This window comes from Rattus norvegicus, chromosome 12 (genome assembly GCF_021556685.1).
Source record: "Rattus norvegicus strain SHRSP/BbbUtx chromosome 12, alternate assembly SHRSP_T2T, whole genome shotgun sequence".
Taxonomy (NCBI): Eukaryota; Metazoa; Chordata; class Mammalia; order Rodentia; family Muridae; genus Rattus; species Rattus norvegicus.
The window spans coordinates 33,296,300-33,313,552 of record NC_141545.1 but is presented as its reverse complement, the minus strand read 5'-3'; the positions used below and the strand labels follow the sequence as shown (position 1 = coordinate 33,313,552).

At 47.5% G+C, this 17,253-nt stretch overlaps 1 protein-coding gene across 5 annotated transcripts in view; it reads left to right on the top strand.

The window, feature by feature from the left end:
- The first annotated feature begins 648 nt into the window (after positions 1 to 648).
- The window catches only part of Caln1 (calneuron 1), a 491,219-nt gene continuing 474,614 nt past the window's right edge, over positions 649 to 17,253 (top strand). Inside the window, exons 1-2 of one of the 5 annotated variants that reach the window (XM_087579025.1) lie at positions 1,445 to 1,516; positions 10,513 to 10,616. The gene's annotated coding sequence lies outside the window, so the exon portion shown is untranslated. 5 annotated transcript variants of the gene reach the window in all.

Below are 17,253 nucleotides of genomic sequence, written 5' to 3'. Positions count from 1 at the left end.
GGTAGGGGTGGCTCAGAGTTAGAACTCTTATTATGGGTTCAACCCCCAGTACCATTTTTTAAAAAAGCAAGCCTAGTGAGTGGTGATGGCGCACGCCTTTACTCCCAGCATTCATCTCTGTGAGTTTAAGGCTAGCCTGGTCTATGGAGTGAGTTCCAGGATGGCCAGGACTACACAGAGAAAAGAGAAAGAAAGAAGAGAGAGAGAGAGAGAGAGAGAGAGAGAGAGAGAGAGAGAGAGAGAGAGAGAGAGAGAGAGAGAGAGAGAGGAAACTAATAAATAAAAATGAATTCTAAAAGGGAGTAATTTTTTTTGCAGTGTGAATTTTAATTAAATTAAAATAAAAGTTTGAGAAGAATTAAGTGAAATCCTAAAGTTCTCGGCTCATTGGTCGGGGACTGCATAGAGTATCAGGCTCCAATTGATGGTGAGTACATTCAATTTATCCAGGACCAGACGCTATTAGAACCAGAGTCACAATGAGGCCCCAGCAGTTTGGAATAGGACCTGGCCTTGAGCTCATGGCTGCCGCCCTCAGCCAGTTGCTTTTGTGGCTTCTTGGGAGTTAATGTGACACTGGAGATTGGCCAGGATCCCTGAGCTCCACCTCCATCTGCCCGGTAGGTCAGCTGGGCTTGGCCTGGCTCCAGAAAGCAGGCGACATGCTTCCCTGACCCACAGTTGGACCGGGCATTGTAGCCAGGGTCCGTCGCACTTTTCGGTGGTCTGCACGGACTGAGCCAACTCGGTGTGGACGATCTCCTGGCTGTGGCTGTGTGGCTAGTCCACCTTTGCAGTTCCAGTAGTCAGACTGGAGTCTCTTTGGAAGCAGCTCTAAGGAATACACCAGGATCTCAGGTGAGAGAGCCCAAGAGCTGAGGAGACTCGGGGATGACAGACTGTTTCTAATGAGAGAAAGTATGCTCCGTCCTTGTCTTGACTTCCAAGGAAGCCCGCGGTAGCTCCCTGGTAGTGGAGGTGGGAAATGGTCCTGATAGGTACTTCTTATTAACTTCTTGATCTTCAGGACTTGAGAACCAACACCACCTCCTCCAGGAAGCCTTCCCAACTTACAATATACCGGTTTATTTTGCTCACAAAGCACACCGTTACCCCCTGCCTGCTATTTTGTTCCTTGTATCGTAAATCTTTGAAGCAGCAGCAAAAACTCCCAAGTCTATACCTTTAGTTCTAGGTTTTAGAATCTCTTGTCAGGGGACTTCCCTCAGGGATCCAGTCACCCTTACATAACTGACCCCAGTAGTGTTTGGGGTGGTTGTTAGGGACATGGGGTAAAGACCAAGCCCATTTCTTATTTGGTCAGGCAAATGCCTATTCACATGGGCGAATTAGCATGTTCTCTCTCCTTTTCCCTCTCCCCCCTCCACCTTCCCCTCCCCTCCCCTCCCCCTCCCTCTGGAAGAAATTTTAACCTGTCCCCCAGGGCAATACAATACAGAACCAGTATCGGACACAGGCTGAAAACTGGACATTGTAAACCTCCTTGCTCTAACCGGTAGGTGTTGGTGTATGTTTGTGAACGGTCTCTTGACCGGTGCTGTGGAATGCTGTCCTCTGAGCTGATCAAAGGTGATTGTCTTTTGAAATCAGAGCATATGTTGCCATGCACAAGGGACCCTCACAAGATCGAGCCTGTTGACATTCCCTTGCAGAAGGCTGTTTTCCTTGAGTTTCTATTGCTGTGATCAACGCCATGAGCAAATAGAGAGAGAAAAGGGTTTGCTTCGGCTTACGGTTGTAATGGATCATGATGGGAAGTCAATGGAGGAACTTGGGGCAGGAATCTGGGGGCAGGAGCTGATGCAGGGCTGTGGGGAGTGCTGCTTACCGGCTTGCTCCCCATGGCCGCTATCTTATACAACTCAGGACCACCTGCCCAGGGATGACACCACCCCACAGTGAGCTGGGCCTTTCCCAGTCACCAATCAAGCAAAGGCCCCAGAGGCTTGCCCACAGGCCAACCTGATGAGGGCATTTTCTCAGCTGAAGTTACTTTTTCTAAAAAAATGACTCTAGCCTGCGTCAAGTTGATGAAAACTGACTAAGACAAAGGTGTTGTGAGTCGTCAGGCTCTTCCCCTGAGATTCCAGCCAGCTCTCCCTCCTGCCCTCCCACACCGGCTGCAGTGTAACTCTGTCCCAGCTGCGTGACCTTGGGGCAGCCTCAGTCTACAGGTGGTAGAAGATGAACTGAAGTGGGGACCCTGGCTGTGTGGTCTGGACTCCATCGCCCGGGCTAATGATGCCACTGTTTGTGGGTTACCTCTCACCAGTTCTCCAAGCTAGACTTAGGTGGAATTCTTCCTCTGGTCTGGCAGCTGCACCCTCTCTGGTGTGACTAGAGCTTTGTTCCTGTCAGGCCTGGTCTCGTGAGGGTCACATGCTGACATCCTCACAGTTGTTTTGATTTCAAGTTGGAAACACCCAGCCAGATCTCCCAATTGGACATTGTTTTCTCAATTTTTTTGTGCATATATATATATATATATATATATACATACACACACATATATACACATATGTGTATATATATATATATATAATCCCAGAAATATGTGTATATATGTGTGTGTATAGATGTATATAATGTACATGTATATGCATATGTATATGATGTATATGTATGTGTGTATATGTGTGTATGTGTACCCATATATATGTATGTGTATATATATGTGTGTGTGTGTATGTGTGTGTGTATGCGCCCATGTATGTGTGTGTGTGTGTGTGCGCCCACCCATGCATGTGTGTGCATGCATAGAGGCATGTGTCACTCCCTTATTTTTTTATTTAGTGTGTGCTCTGTGTGTGCTCTGTGTGTGTGTGTGTGTGTTTGTGTGTGTGTGTGTTGTAAGTATGCATCTCCCAGCATACATGTGGAGGTCAGAAGACAGCTTGAAGCAGTTGTTTTCATCCAGTGTGTGGGTCTCAGGGATACAGGTAATCATATGGTACCTTTACCAGCTGAGACTTCTCACTACCCCCTACCCCCAAACCTTTTGTTTTTGAGATATAGTCTTTCAGTGAGCAGGAAATCACTAACTAGGATAGGGGGCTGGTTGGTGAGCGTCAGGAATTCTCCTGTCTCCATCTCCTCAACCCTGGGATTACCAGCACAAGCCAGCACGCCTGGCTTTTTTTTCATAGGTTCTGGGAATTGAACTGGGACCTTTGTGCTTGCAAGGCAACTGCTTTACCACGTGGGCTGTCTCTCCAGCTCCCGTTTTCTTACTCTCCTCCTCCACCTGCTTTTCCTCTGTCTTGGGTCAGAATTATCTGGAGTATTCCACCCTTCGTTGATATTAGTGTCTTTATTCATTTTACCATTGCTTGGAACCAGGGACCCTTGGAGCCTACAAGTCAGAGAAGTCAGGGGCCCTCCACTCTGGGTGGGAGGTTCTGTATCTTCCTGTTTCCTAAGCTCATCCTCCACTGTATTAAACAACAAATCAGGCACCTCGAAGTGCAAGTGTTCATCTCCTGCCCACAGATCGCAGTGATCCACAGAGAAGATTCATGGCTTCCTGCTGACATAATTTCTGGACTTTATTATGCTAGGCGAGTGTCTGTCTTCTTGCTTGACTTTGGCTGTTGTATTACAAAACCCTCCTATTGCGTCGGTCTTTTCTTCCATGTTTCCGTTATCCTGGATGCAGCAATTAGGGGATGAAGGTGAGTGGGAAGATGTTCATCCAGGTCCATCTCATGGGCATGTGCACTTGTGTGTGTGTGTGTGTGTGTGTGTGTGTGTGTGTGTGTGTAGGCAAGAGGTCAACCTTGGGTGTCATTGTGTCATTCTTAAGGTACCATCCACTTTTATCTTTGAGACAGGGTCTCTAACCAGCCTGGAGCTCACGAAGTAGGCTAGGCTGGCTGGGTAGGGAGCCCCAGAAATCCTCCTGTCTCTGCTTTGCAGGCTCTGGGCAAACAAATGCACACAACCACACCCAGCTTTTTAAATGTCATTTCTAGGGACTGAACTCAGGTCTTCAGGCTTGTGCATTTTTACCCTCTAAGTCATCTTGCTGGCTGGTGTCCTAAGAGAAACAATATAAAGGAGGAGAGGTTTGAGCTCATGGCATTGAAGGGCTTATTCCATGATGGGTTGGCTCCATTGCCCTTTGGCCGTGGTAAGGCAGAGAGCATCAGGGTTGGGATCATTCAGAGGAATAAAACTGTACACTTTATGATGTCCTGGAAATGAGACAGTGAGGAAAGTATACATTTCAAAAACGTGCTCCCCCAGTGACTTACTTCCTCTAAAAAGGTGAGAATTCTCATAGTGTAACCACTCCCAGGAGCCCCACCTCTGTTTTGGGGACTGTTGTGGTTTCATTTTGTTGCTGCGGCACACGGCATGACCAAAAGCTACTCGGGGGGGAATATTTCATCTTATACCTCCAGCTCACAGTCCATCACTGAAGAAAGCCAAGGCAAAATCTGAAAGGCAAGAACTATGGAGCCTCACCAGCTCGTGCTTAGCTAGCTTTTTTATTCAGTTCCGGACAACCGCCTAGGAATGGTGCCGCCCATGGTGGGCTGGACCCTCCTACACCTATTAACAGTCAAGACAATCCCCCTACAGACATGCCCACAGGCTAGTCTGATCCCTCAATCGTTTCTTCTTAGAAGACTCTAGGCTGTATCAAGTTGGCAGCTAAAGCTAACTAGGAGGACCAAGCCTTCAACACATGAATTTTGGGAGGACATATTGAATGTAAAACCCATAACGTCACATTTCCAGTGTCCCATTACCATTCTCTTAAGTCTTTACTTTTACATAAGCTGAGTGGGGATGGGTGGCTACATCTGGGCAGGGTGGTTCATATGACCTATCTCCATCCTTTCCAGTTTAGATACAGCAATTTCAATTCTTTCCGACTTTTATTTTTTTTCCCATTTGGTTCCCTCTCCTTTTACATTATGTAGATATTCCTCACTCTCCACTGAGCTAGATTCTTGGAGTTCTTTGAATCCTTGGGAGAAATGACACTTGGCTGATTTACAATTTGAATATAAACGTTTGAACACTTGGTCTTCATGTGGTGCTGTTTTGGGAGCTTGTAGAGTATTTGGGGTGTATGTCCTAGCTGGTAGATATAAGCTATTAGGAATGGACTTGGAAAGTCATAATCCCCGCTCTGCTTCAAATTCCAGCAGAGTGTGAACAAGCTAGGAGCTCCCATTGACATGGACCCAACCGTAACACCATGCATTCTCCTCCATGATGAGCAAAATATATCCTTCCTTCCTTGAGTTGCTTCTGATAAGTATTATGTTACTGAGATAATAAAAATAACCAGTAATTCCATGGGTGATCTTTACCTCCTGAGAAGGTGCTGTTTCTCCAACCCTGGTGCTATAGAATGCTCTCTTTCCTCCAGGTAAAACATGACGCCATCTTGGAGGAGAGATTAGCCATGGCAATTAGAGGAGAACAAGAGAGTGATGTCCAGGTCTACGGCAATGGAAATGGAGCTGTTGGTCATCTCTAGTAGGTGGAGGAAAGTCGTAGAACCCTCACCTGGGATTCTGGTCATTCCTTCTTCCTGCCCTCCAGAAGCTGCAAAGAATCTTGGGAGATGCTAGGCTATACAGGAAGTAGAAAGTTAACTGAGAGGAGGACTCCAGGTTGCAGTATCCATGAGGCCACCACTCATGCTGGGGTGGGAATTTGCAGTGAGAGATATAGCTGTTTTGGGTCACCCATTGCCTCTGTAAGTAATCCCTCATGTGTCTCTCTCTGTAAGTTCAGTCAACTCACTCAGTAAAGTTTGATGAATACCTTACTGGGAGTGATTAGTCATTTATTCATGGCTTCCCAGGAAAGACAGTGTAACACTTGAGAAAGCAAATGAGGTTCTAGTCTCAGCCTCCAAGGCAACCTGTGTAGCTGTTGAATACGACCTGACATGGTCTCTCTCTCCTCTGGGTCTCTAGGCTGGGTCTTTTAGCAGTGTCTCAGTGGGTCACAGTCAGCAGAACTATGGTTATGGTCATCACAGTAGTATAGAAAAACAGGCAATAAGGAGTGGATATTTTCTTGTTGGCAACTATAAACTTTGTGTGTGTGTGTGTGTGTGTGTGTGTGTGTGTGTGTAGATCAGGAAAGAGTGTCAGGTGTCTACTTCTATTACTGTTCACTTACTTCTTTGAGGAAATGTCTCTCTGAATGTGGGGCAGGTGTTTTTCTCCTAGGCTGGGTAACCATAAGCCCCAATGATCCTTCTGTCTCCTTCCCATCCAGACAAAGGATGCCTGCTTTGTAGTCTAGCTTGTTATATGGGTGCTGGGATTTGACCTCCAGCCCTCAGGCTTGCTCAATAAGCACCCTTAACTGCTGAACGGTCTCTGCAGTCCCCTCTTACTATCAACAAACAGAAATAAATTTTAAAATATTGGTGACTCTTGGGTTATGGCAGTTTTGGGGTCACCCCTCTGTGCTTTTTAATTTTCTATGACTTGTGTGTATAGTCGTAGGTACGTGGACAAGGCTTATGGCTATTGACAATAAAAATCAAGTTCAACCCTCGAGTAAGCAAATAGTTGGGCTGGTACACTTTATAACACACAGGAGTCTTTTAGTTATTTTTCTTATTGCATTGACCATGTACCTGGCAGAAGCTGCTTAAGGGAGGAGGGTTTACTGAGGCTCTCAGTTCGAGGGAATACAGTCAGTCATAGTGGGGGAAGGCATGGCTCAAGAGTGTGAGAGAGCTGGTCACATTGTATCCACAGTCCTGTGGAAGCCGAAGCGGAGAGAGACCGATGCTGGAGCTCAGCTCCCTGTCTCCTTTGTATTCAGTCTAGGAATGGTGTGGAATGGTGCTGCCCACATCCAGGATAGGTTACCTCCCCTCAATTAGCCTCAGTCTCAATTAACCCAGACACGCCCAGACCAGTGTCTCCTAGGAGATTCTAGGTCCCATCAAGTGGATGATATTAACTACCACAGAGGGCTCTTTTGTTCAGGGAAAGGGAGTGGGTCTTGATGGACCTTACAAGCCTGCAACCTTCCTCTGTTTAAGGCTCCCTCTGTGGTTTCTGTGCCATGACCAGGAAGAGCTGACTTGACAGGCTATTCACTCCCCTCCTGGGGCTGACCTCTTCTCAGGAGTCGCCTGTTCCTCCAATCTCAGTCATTTTATTGCTCTGTCTTCATGGTGGGGTTTTCTGCGTGTGGATCCGGGATCCAGGGGTTGTGGACGTGCGTCAGATGTCAGATAAACTCTCTGGGCCTTGGCTTGCACACATACCACTGGCTCTCTGACGGATGTGTTTCTTTAGAAGCCAACGGCGGTGGCATTCTTCTTGACTTTGGCATCTTCTCAGGGCAGAGATAAAAAGATATCCAGCCTTGGAACATCGGGAGGTGGCCTTGCTAGTTGACAGCAACCGGATTTAGGGAAAGGACACCGCCATTCATACATCATCCAGAGCTCTATGCTGGCAGGGTTTCCAGTCAGAGAGGCAGGCTGCACACCTAGCTGCGTTGGGGCCAAAGGTTACGCAGATGGGGTGAAGTGGTGTATCAAACCATTTATCCTTTCAGGAATCCATTTGGGGGGGGGCACCTCCTGGCCTCTTTGGGATTTTTGCATTACCCAGAATGCACCATGGCGGCCCAGCTCCTATGTAATCACTCCTCTGTGTCTGGATTTAGGGGGAGCTTCTCTGGCAAGCTATTATCTCCAGAGCCACACAGCCTCCCACTTCAGGACATCAGGACACCAGTGTCTCACCGGGAGTGAGCGTGAGGACTCTTGACAGTCCTTTAGAGGAGGGGAGTGGACTCTGGACCCTCACCTGATATTCAGCCATTCCTTTTAGCCATTTGTATGCAATGGTTGTTGGGGAGTGGTCCTGGGAAGAGCTACTGTGTATAGGCTGAGGAAGACTAGAGGGGGATTCACTCTGTGAGGCTGTGGGGAAGCTGTCAGTGATGCTGGGTGAAGACTTCCTGGTGTGGCTACTTCGGGAGGCCTGCAAGTTCCTGTCAGTAGCTCCTCATTCACCTATGCTTTTAAAGTAAACCCATAAGCTCAGTGGTCCCCCAAGGGGTACTTCAGTATAACTGTACTTTGGTTTGTTCTTGGAGCCTTCTGAGGAAGGTTCACATCTCCACCAGGGAGGGGGTTTTCACTATAGCTTCTCAGTCCCAGAGTTCCTATCCTGTGGCGACAAGTTTTATGAGTGGCGTCTTTAGCTTTCCTGGCCACCATTCATGCTTTAGGGGGTGGGTGTCACACCCTTCCTTGGGTTGCCATTTTCCGCCAGCTCAGGGAAACCAGTGAAGGGGAGGAGGAAGTAGAATGTGTAACCGAGCAGAGGCTAGGAGATGGTTGGAGACGCAAACAGCATGTTATTTCTGTTACTTGAAAATCATTTGAAACCTTGAACTTAAGAATCAGGATGGTGAATCCAGATTCACAGGGATTCTGGGAGGGAAAGCTCTCTGTCTCAACACCAGGAAAAACGGTGACCCTCTGTGGAGGCATCTTCTGAAACTACCTCCCCTGATCGATCCCTATAGATGTGATGGTTTATCACAAGACACAGGAGCTGCCCCGGTGTGGCGACACATGTCTGTAACCCAGCACTTAGGAGCCGGTTTCCCTAGCACAGCTCCCTGTGTCCTGGGTAGCTAGCTCCCTGTTACGGGGCATGTACTTTGACTACTTCTCATTGATGCCAGACAGTAAGCTTTCTTAGCTTCTTAATATAGAAGCAGATCCACTGCTTTTCTGGGGTGGGAGTGGGGTGGCAGTAGGGTGGGGGGAGGGGTGTATCTATCCCAGGCTGACCTCGAACTCATTATTCTCCTGGTTTAACCTTCTGAGTGCTTGGATTACAGTGTCGGCCTTCCTACCTGGGCATCAACTCAGGTTAATCAAAATTTTCTGGCGCCAGTGAGATGGCTCAGTCGGGTAAAGTGCTTGCTGCAAAAGCTTGACAACCTGAGTTTGATCCCCAGAGCCTGCTTAATAATAGAAAGAGGAACAACTCCACAAAGTTGTCCTCTGGCTTCCACACACGTGCTGTAGCATGTGTGTCTCAATAGCATGTACACACACACTAATAATAAACAAAAATGTGAAGTTATTGTGAGCCTGCCCTGTATTAGATAAGCTAAGCGTACCGTGATGAGAGACTTCTATTCCTTTAGGAGTGGGACATTTGTCTCATGGAGAAATGCCTGCCTCTTATAGAGTGGGAGACAGCTTCTGGGAGAAAACTAAGATGTCTATCCAGTGAACTGGCTGCTGTAAGAGAAGGAGGGCACCTCTCTGCTTAGGGAATGGAGAAGAAAGGGTTTCAGAGAAACCAATCTTTGGGATGTCTCCCGGTGAATACGTCTGTGTAGGGCATTGGTAGATAATTAGGTGTTTACCAGGGGCCGAGGACAGTTATCCCCCCGAGCTGGCAGAACATGCCTAGGCCAGATTGTGTGAAGCTAGCTAGCCTCTTCCGGGCGTCGACAGCGCTTCTATGTGTCTGGAACTATTTTCGTCAGCTAGGAGCTGGAAGGAGGAGATGTGGTGAAAGGTAATTTCCTGCCAGCGGTTCATAAAGAACCTTCAAGCCAGACTGCGGAGTTTGACTTTCCTCTGAAATAGTGCTGAGGGGGGCTGGGTGGGACATAATTTCTCTTTTAGAAAGGTTTATATAATTGTTTTCCAATTGCGAGTCCCCTTACATTTTATTTGCCGTTTAGGTTGACTTGTGACCCATTAGGTCCCTCGTATAGTTGAAGGATATTTTTTCAAAGGTACCTATGTCACCAGGACAGGACCCAGATAAGCCTTACAGTGGCTCTTCTCTCCTCCCACGAGACACAAATCGTCACAATGTAGCCCAGCTTCCCTCTGCAGTCTGACCAGCAGCAGTGGCTCCCATTCAAACCAGTAACATCCATTATCTTTCGGGCTAGGCATTCCCATCTACCTCTAAAGGTTCCCACCTAACCTGAGTCGGTTGGTGTCTGTGAGGAGAGTGTCTGTGAGGAGAGTGTCTGTCTGTGAGGAGAGTGTCTGTGAGGAGAGTGTGAGGGGAGTGTCTGTCTGTGAGGAGAGTGTCTGTCTGTGAGGAGAATGTCTGTCTGTGAGGAGAGTGTCTGTCTGTGAGGAGAATGTCTGTCTGTGAGGAGAGTGTCTGTGAGCAGAGTGTCTGTCTGTGAGGAGAGTGTCTGTCTGTGAGGAGAGTGTCTGTCTGTGAGGAGAGTGTCTGTCTGTGAGGAGAGTGTCTGTGAGCAGAGTGTCTGTCTGTGAGGAGAGTGTCTGTCTGTGAGGAGAGTGTCTGTGAGCAAAGTGTCTGTCTGTGAGGAGAGTGTCTGTCTGTGAGGAGAGTGTCTGTGAGGAGGGTGTCTGTGAGGAGAGTGTCATCTGTGAGGAGAACCTGGAACGTCCCTGTGTATTTTTTGTCTCATATATTTGCCTTTATTGTAACTATTTTTTGTTTGTTTTGGTTTTTTGGTTTTTTGTTTTTTTCTTAGGGTTTATCTGTGTAGCCCTGGCTATCCTGGAGCTGTCTCTGTAGACCAGGCTGGGCTGAGACTGAGGCCCAGTTGCCTCTGCCTCTTGAGTGCTGGGATTAAAGGTATGTGCCATGATCACCTGGCCCAATTATTTTTTTTTATTCCGTGTGTGTGTGTGTGTGTGTGTATGTGTGTGTGTGTGTGTGTGTGTGTGTTGTTATGCATGCATGTGAAGATGTGTTTCCATGCGGGGTAGCAGTGGTCTCAGTGTTAAGGTAGCATATAGGTTACTTCCTGTATTAGGGGTCTCTAGAAGAACAGAACGAACAGAAGCTTCTATGTGGTAATACACACTATATATTATAATATATAGCATTATAAAATGATCACAGGAACATTTATCGGACTGGCTCACATAATTGCCAGCAGCAGAGCCCCACAGTGACCATCTGCATGCTGGATGGTCAGAGAACCCAGTAGCTGGAAGCACTAGTAACACCCACTGATGAAATTCCTCATGCCGGGCACCACCAACTTCCTGTAGTCTGGACCCATGATGCAGCCCTAGTGTGAGGCCGAAGGCCTGGAGGTTTCTTGGGGAAGTGTCTGTGGGTCATCAAAGACTGAAGCGCTGGAGTCGACTGTTCACAGGTGACGGTGACGGCAGCTGCAGTAGACAGATGAGGAGGAAGAGCAGCGCTGCCTGCTTGGCTAGCTTCCTGTCCCGCCCCCTCCCATCCTAATTCCCGGGCTATTGGATAATGTAGCCTACACACTATCAGGCCTAGTCTTCTCATTTGCTCTCCCACATGCCAATCATTCCTGGAAATGCCCTCTCGGACATTCCTAGAATTGTGTCTCCCTAATTTCCTAAGCATCTTTCAATCTGGTCTAATTGCCAATGGAGATGATCCAGCATAGTTCTCAGGAGGGGATCATTATAGAACGAATCCGGCCTCACCCCGTGCTCTGACATCCTATTCAGCATTGTGATCGTGTGTCCTCAGCTCCATCATGTTCCCAACCACCTTATCCATGGGCCCTCAGGCTGGACTATTACTCAGGTCTCCCAAACTTGGACTTTTGGATTCAAAAACCATGAGCTGAACCTTTTTTCTTTATAAAGCTGCCAACCTAGGTACTTTGTTACAGTAACTACAAACAGGCTCATTCATTCTCCTCAGTGTGTAGAAAGAAGATGATGGAGGCCTCAGTAGACCTTGCCTTAAAGGAGTTTCTCCAGTGTGGGCTCCATATTCTTCTGTTTCCAAAGTGACTGATTTGTTTGCCTATATCTATATCTATCTTTGCCTATACCTATAATCTATACCTATACAGCTGTAATATATATCTATAATCATACCTATAATCAATCTATCTATCTATCTATCTATCTATCTATCTATCTATCTATCTATCTATCTATCTATCGTCTATGCCTATACCTATAATCTATGTCTACATCTATATATCTATAATCTGTTACCTATACTCATATGTATCCTCTATATCTATAATCTATATCTATCTATCTATCTATCTATCTATCTATCTATCTATCTATCTACTTATCTATCATCTACCTACCTATCTATGTCTGTCTGTCTGTCTGTTAGAGACCGCATGTGGGGTACACTAAGAGATGAGTTCAGTTTCTCAGATTTTTCTCCCAGCTATACTGTTCAACTTCTGAAGTATCAATACAGTGTGCTCTTGCTGACCTGACACAATGAACCAAAGGTCAGTTATGAGCATGACGACCGTGCGCATGTTATCGCGATTGTCTTTATCTGTTAGGGTGGCCTTCAGGCCAATTCTCAAATTTCTCTCTTGCCTCCTAATTTTTTTTGTTTTATATTTATTGGATGTAAAATTGGGCTGGGGATATTTTTCTTTTTTTCTTTTTCTTTTTCTTTTTTTCGGAGCTGGGGACCGAACCCAGGGCCTTGCGCTTCCTAGGCAAGCGCTCTACCACTGAGCTAAATCCCCAACCCCGATATTTTTCTTTCTTGATGCCTATAAATTTGGTGTCGTCGATGATAAATAGGTGACACCGAGCTGTGCCAGCATCCTCCAAGGATGAGCTCCCATTCTCTCTCTCTTACTCTCTTATAATTTCATTTAATTGGTAAATGTTAACATACTCCAAGATATGTACTTTATGCCAGAACGCTCTGACTGAGGCTTAATTGTGACTATTAGAACATTCCAATTTGGGATTTCCAAGGGAAAAAAAATCTTGTCCAGTCAGGAAAACAAAAACCATACTAGATGTTTCAAACAGATGGCATTTAACACATGGGAGTGGTTGCACAGAAATTGGAAAGTTGAACTTGCCCAGGAATTAGTAACTACAAGAAGGGCTACCAGCCTAGGAGTAGAAGAACCAAAGGCAAAGGTGACATTACTTGGCCTGACAAGGGCTTGATGGAGTTTTTAGTCAGACCTCTGAGGAGGGTTCCAACTCAGGGGTCCTTCGATGGCATCCACTCCACTCCTTGAGGGTTGTGATCCTGATGTACTTTTTTCTCTGACTCGGGACAGACCAATCCTTTTCTTCTCTTAAGGATACAGCAAGGTTGGGTTAGCAGTTATCAAAGGACACCGAGGGGTTGATGATATAGCTAAAGGGCTTGCTGCTTGAGCATGAGGACCTGAGTTTGAATCCCCAGCAGTTATGTAAAAAGGAGTCTACTAGAGTGGTACATGGCTCTAACTCCAGTGCTGGGGAGGCAGAAACAGATGGATCCTGGGTACTCACTTGATGCAAACCATGACCTTCAGATCCACTGAGGGACCCTGTCTGAATGGTAAGGTGGGTTGAGGTGGAGAGACAAGGGTGGAGAGGGCGGGCAGCCCCCTGTCAATCACTAGGGAAAGGACACATTATATCATCAGTCTTTCTTCTTTAGTCCTCCCTCCCTCCCCTCCTCCTTCTCTTCCTCCTTCCCTCCTCCCCTTCTTTCTCTTCCTCCTTTTCATTTCCCCATTTCTTCCTTTCTTTCTTTTATTTCCTACCTTCCTTCCCTCCATCTCCCTTTTTCTTTTCTTCTATCTCATTTTCCTTCTTCCTTCCTCCTTTATTTCATTCATTCTTTCCCCCTCCCTCTTTCTTCCTCCCATCTTTCTTCCTTCTTTTCTCTTTCTTTCTTTCTCTTCTCTTCTCTCCTCTCTCTTTCCATTCCCTTTCCTTCCTTTCTCCCTTTCCTCCTTCCTTCCTTCTTTCTTTTTTCTTTCTTCCTTCCTTTATTCATTTCCTCCTTTCTTCCTTTCTTTCATCTCATTATGTAGCCCAGGCTATTCTGGGAACTCCCCCACCCCTCGCCTTCACCTTATAAGTGCTGGGATTGGCTTGCTTTCTAGTCAGCATGAGGAAAAGGTGACACAGAAACCCCCTCAAGAGGCACAGGGCAAGGAAGTGCGCAGAACTTGGGTCCAAGAGGGTGATGTCAGATTCTCTGTGGGGTACGCTCTAAGTGTGTGGAGGGCTGCTGTGGCCAGCACACGTGCATGTGAGGGTGGTGACGCTGCAGGTAGCTGGCAGTGGATGAGCAGAGGGAAGCGGGGATTCTGCCTATGTCCCACGTGAGGTCTAAAGAATGACTTTCTCTCTTTGGCCACCTGGGCCAGATGCAGGGACCATTTCTCAGTGGGGAGGAGGGAATGGGGGATCCATTTCTCAGAGGGAGGAGGGAGTAGGGGATCCCTTGTCCACCTCTCACTTCTCATCTCCTTAAAGGCCTGTGTGCTGTTTCATGGTTCCCTTTTTACGTGCATACTCTCTTCACGAGGCTGTTTCAATCATCTAGGTTTGGTTAAGCTCAGTGCTGCTATAATTGGATGAGCTTTTGAAAAGTCCCCGTCTCCTCTTTGCTTCCTCTTTCCATATAGAGCATCGCTGGCTTGGTTTGACCTTGTCATTTCGTGAGTCACAAAGGCAGGTTTAAGAGGAGAAGACGGTCCTACACCTGACTGTAGCATCCTAGGGAGGAATCTGAGACCTCCCCTTCACACCCACAATCTTAGCATGCACTCGGACCTGTACACGGGAGACTGTTAGATGCTGAACGTTGATTGGCTGACTCTATTTCGTTTTCTTGTTGGGGGCGAATGGAATTAAAAAATCTCAGGCAAGGGCTGGGAAGACGACTTCACTGGTATAGTACCTGTCATCTAAGTACGAGGACCTGAGTTTGAACCCCAAGCACCCATATAAAAAGCCAGGCATGATGGCTTGTGCTTGTAACCCCAGAACAGGGGATATGGGGACAGGAAGATCTGCGGGATAAGCAGTGGGGCCCATGGAGCCAAATAGTTGAGCTCCAGGTCAGTGAGAGACTCTGTCTTAGAAAAGAAGGGGGAGGGCAACACAGGAAAACACAGCTCTTACCTCTGCATGCGTCCATTACCCAGCATGCATCAGCCCCCTCCACACACATAGTCACAGAGTACCTGGTAAGGTGCCACTAAACGTACTGACTAAAGAAACGGGAGGCAGGGGCATGGAGTGGCCATGGAGAAGACTACTGAGAGGCCAGTGGCTGCCTTAGCAGGAGGAGGGAGAAAGGCATCGTGTCAAAGGGTCTCCGCTGTGATAGTGTCAACAATTACACAGTTCCTGGAGCTGGAAAGATGGCTCAGCAGCTAAGTGTGCAAGCTTTCTGCTCCTACCCTGCACCCACCTTGGAAAGGACTCACAACCCTATAGAACTCTAACTCCAAGGGATCCAGCACCCACGTCCCTCATCCAGCCTTTGCATGCGTGCACACACTTGCATGTGTGCATGCTTGTGTACACACATACACACACATATCCACATAAAACAAAAATAAATCCAACCTTTTTTTTAAAAAAAAAGTTAATATGGTCTTTAACGAGGGTATGTGCTCTCTCAGAAGCAGCAGGGACTTAGGAACTCAGCAGAAATTTCACACAACGTGTTCCTTTTACTCGTGTCTGTGGACATCTAACTCTTGGCTGCTCTCTTAGCCAAGCTTGATGTTACAGATTTTCTTGGTCACATTACTATTACTGTAAGTTATAGGTGTAGGGGACATAAGTCTGGTATTGGAAGGTGTCGGGGAGGCACCTTTTGTATGCAAGTAGATGTGTGTATACTCAAGTAGACATGTATGAATATGAGCTTTGTGTGTGTGTGTGTGTGAGAGAGAAAGAGAGAGAGAGAGAGAGAGACAGACAGACAGACACACACACACACACACACAGAGAGAGAGAGAGAGAGAGAGAGAGAGAGAGAGAGAGAGAGAGAGAGAGAGATTAGACCTGTATGTGTACATAGGCACATCTACATGGACTGGTGTGTATGCACACAGATATCTTTTTTGGTTAAGAGCTTAGCCTTTAACAGACGAGCTATCTCTCTAGCCCCATATAGGTGTCTGCACACAGGTGTGTGTGTGTGTGTGTGTGAGTGTGTGTGTGTGTGTGTGTGTGTGTGCACGCAGGCAAGCATGTGCAAGGGCAGGCTTGTGTCTGAATGTGTACATTCTACAGTGGTCATGCTCAAGGAACCCTCTCTGAACAGAAACTCCCTCCCACTCTCCCTGACCAGCGTTCAGTCCAGGCTCCGGTGGGGACAGGGTGCCCTTGATGCTACCTGCCTACCCCCTCCAGTGCAGCCCTTCTCCTTGGCCAAAGAGGACAACAGGCAGGACGTTGGTACTCACTGCTGTGGGCTGTGCTTGGTACCCGTGGTCCAGTTTCCCAACCTCAGATCCCAAGAGACCCTGCACGAGCAGCCCCATTTCCTGTCCTCCTGGCTCCATCTCCTCATTGGAACTAGCAAGCTGCAGGAAGCTTTCTCAGCAGCCGAGAGCAGCAGCCAGGAGCAGCCACAGCAGCAGCAGCCTGAGTAGCAGCAGCCCGAGTAGCAGCAGCAGGCAGCAGCACCCTTCAAATTGGGTCTCTAGCCCTTTAAATCTGCTCAGTTACCAAAAAAGAAGAGGCATCAGACCCTGTTAATTAAAGCTCGCCCTGGTCCATCAGGCTGAGGAGCTGCAGTGCTCTGTTCCTTCAGATGGCTTAGCGACTCTCCCCCAACTCCACAGCCATGGATCTTGGAGCACTTCTCCCGAGATCAGCAGGAGGTATGGTCCTTTCCGCTGGCTCGTGTGTGCCTCTAAATCAATAAGACACTAACTGCATGGACGCTGCCTGGCCCCCCGGCTCTCCTCTTTCCCTCTTCATCCTCTCCGGACCCCCCCCAGCTCAGGATTTAGTTGAGACAAATCAAGTCTTGATTCCCTGGGCTTTGGAGGGAAGGAGGGGAGGGAAGGGACGTGTTGGAGGGTGGTCCTCATTTGTTTGTTTTGGCCCTGGCTTCACCTAGCTGCTCAGGTGGGCTGCAGAAGTGGGGAAAACATCGTTAGTTCGGCTCTGGCTTGTGCAAAAGCATCTTCTCCTGGCTGGGTCCCTTGACTGTTTGGTGATCATGAAAAAGGACGTTACCCTGACTCAGTTTGCTTTTCTGAAAGAAATCCATGACCTGCCACTCAGAAGGAAGATGGCTGTGCAAACCATACAACTTTTCAGAAATCATCCCAGAGGTGCCCCATGTCAACACCTGTCCCGGTACCCTAGACTCTGAACGGTGCCAGGTTTGGGGGGGAAAAAGCTTGCTCTCTGTTCTCAAAGATCCTTCACCCCTTCCCTCTGCCTCTTGAGGAAACTCTCTTCTAGCCCAGCCTGAGGCTCTCTTCTAAAGACTTGTTTTGATTTAGGAATCTGCTGGAGCCTGG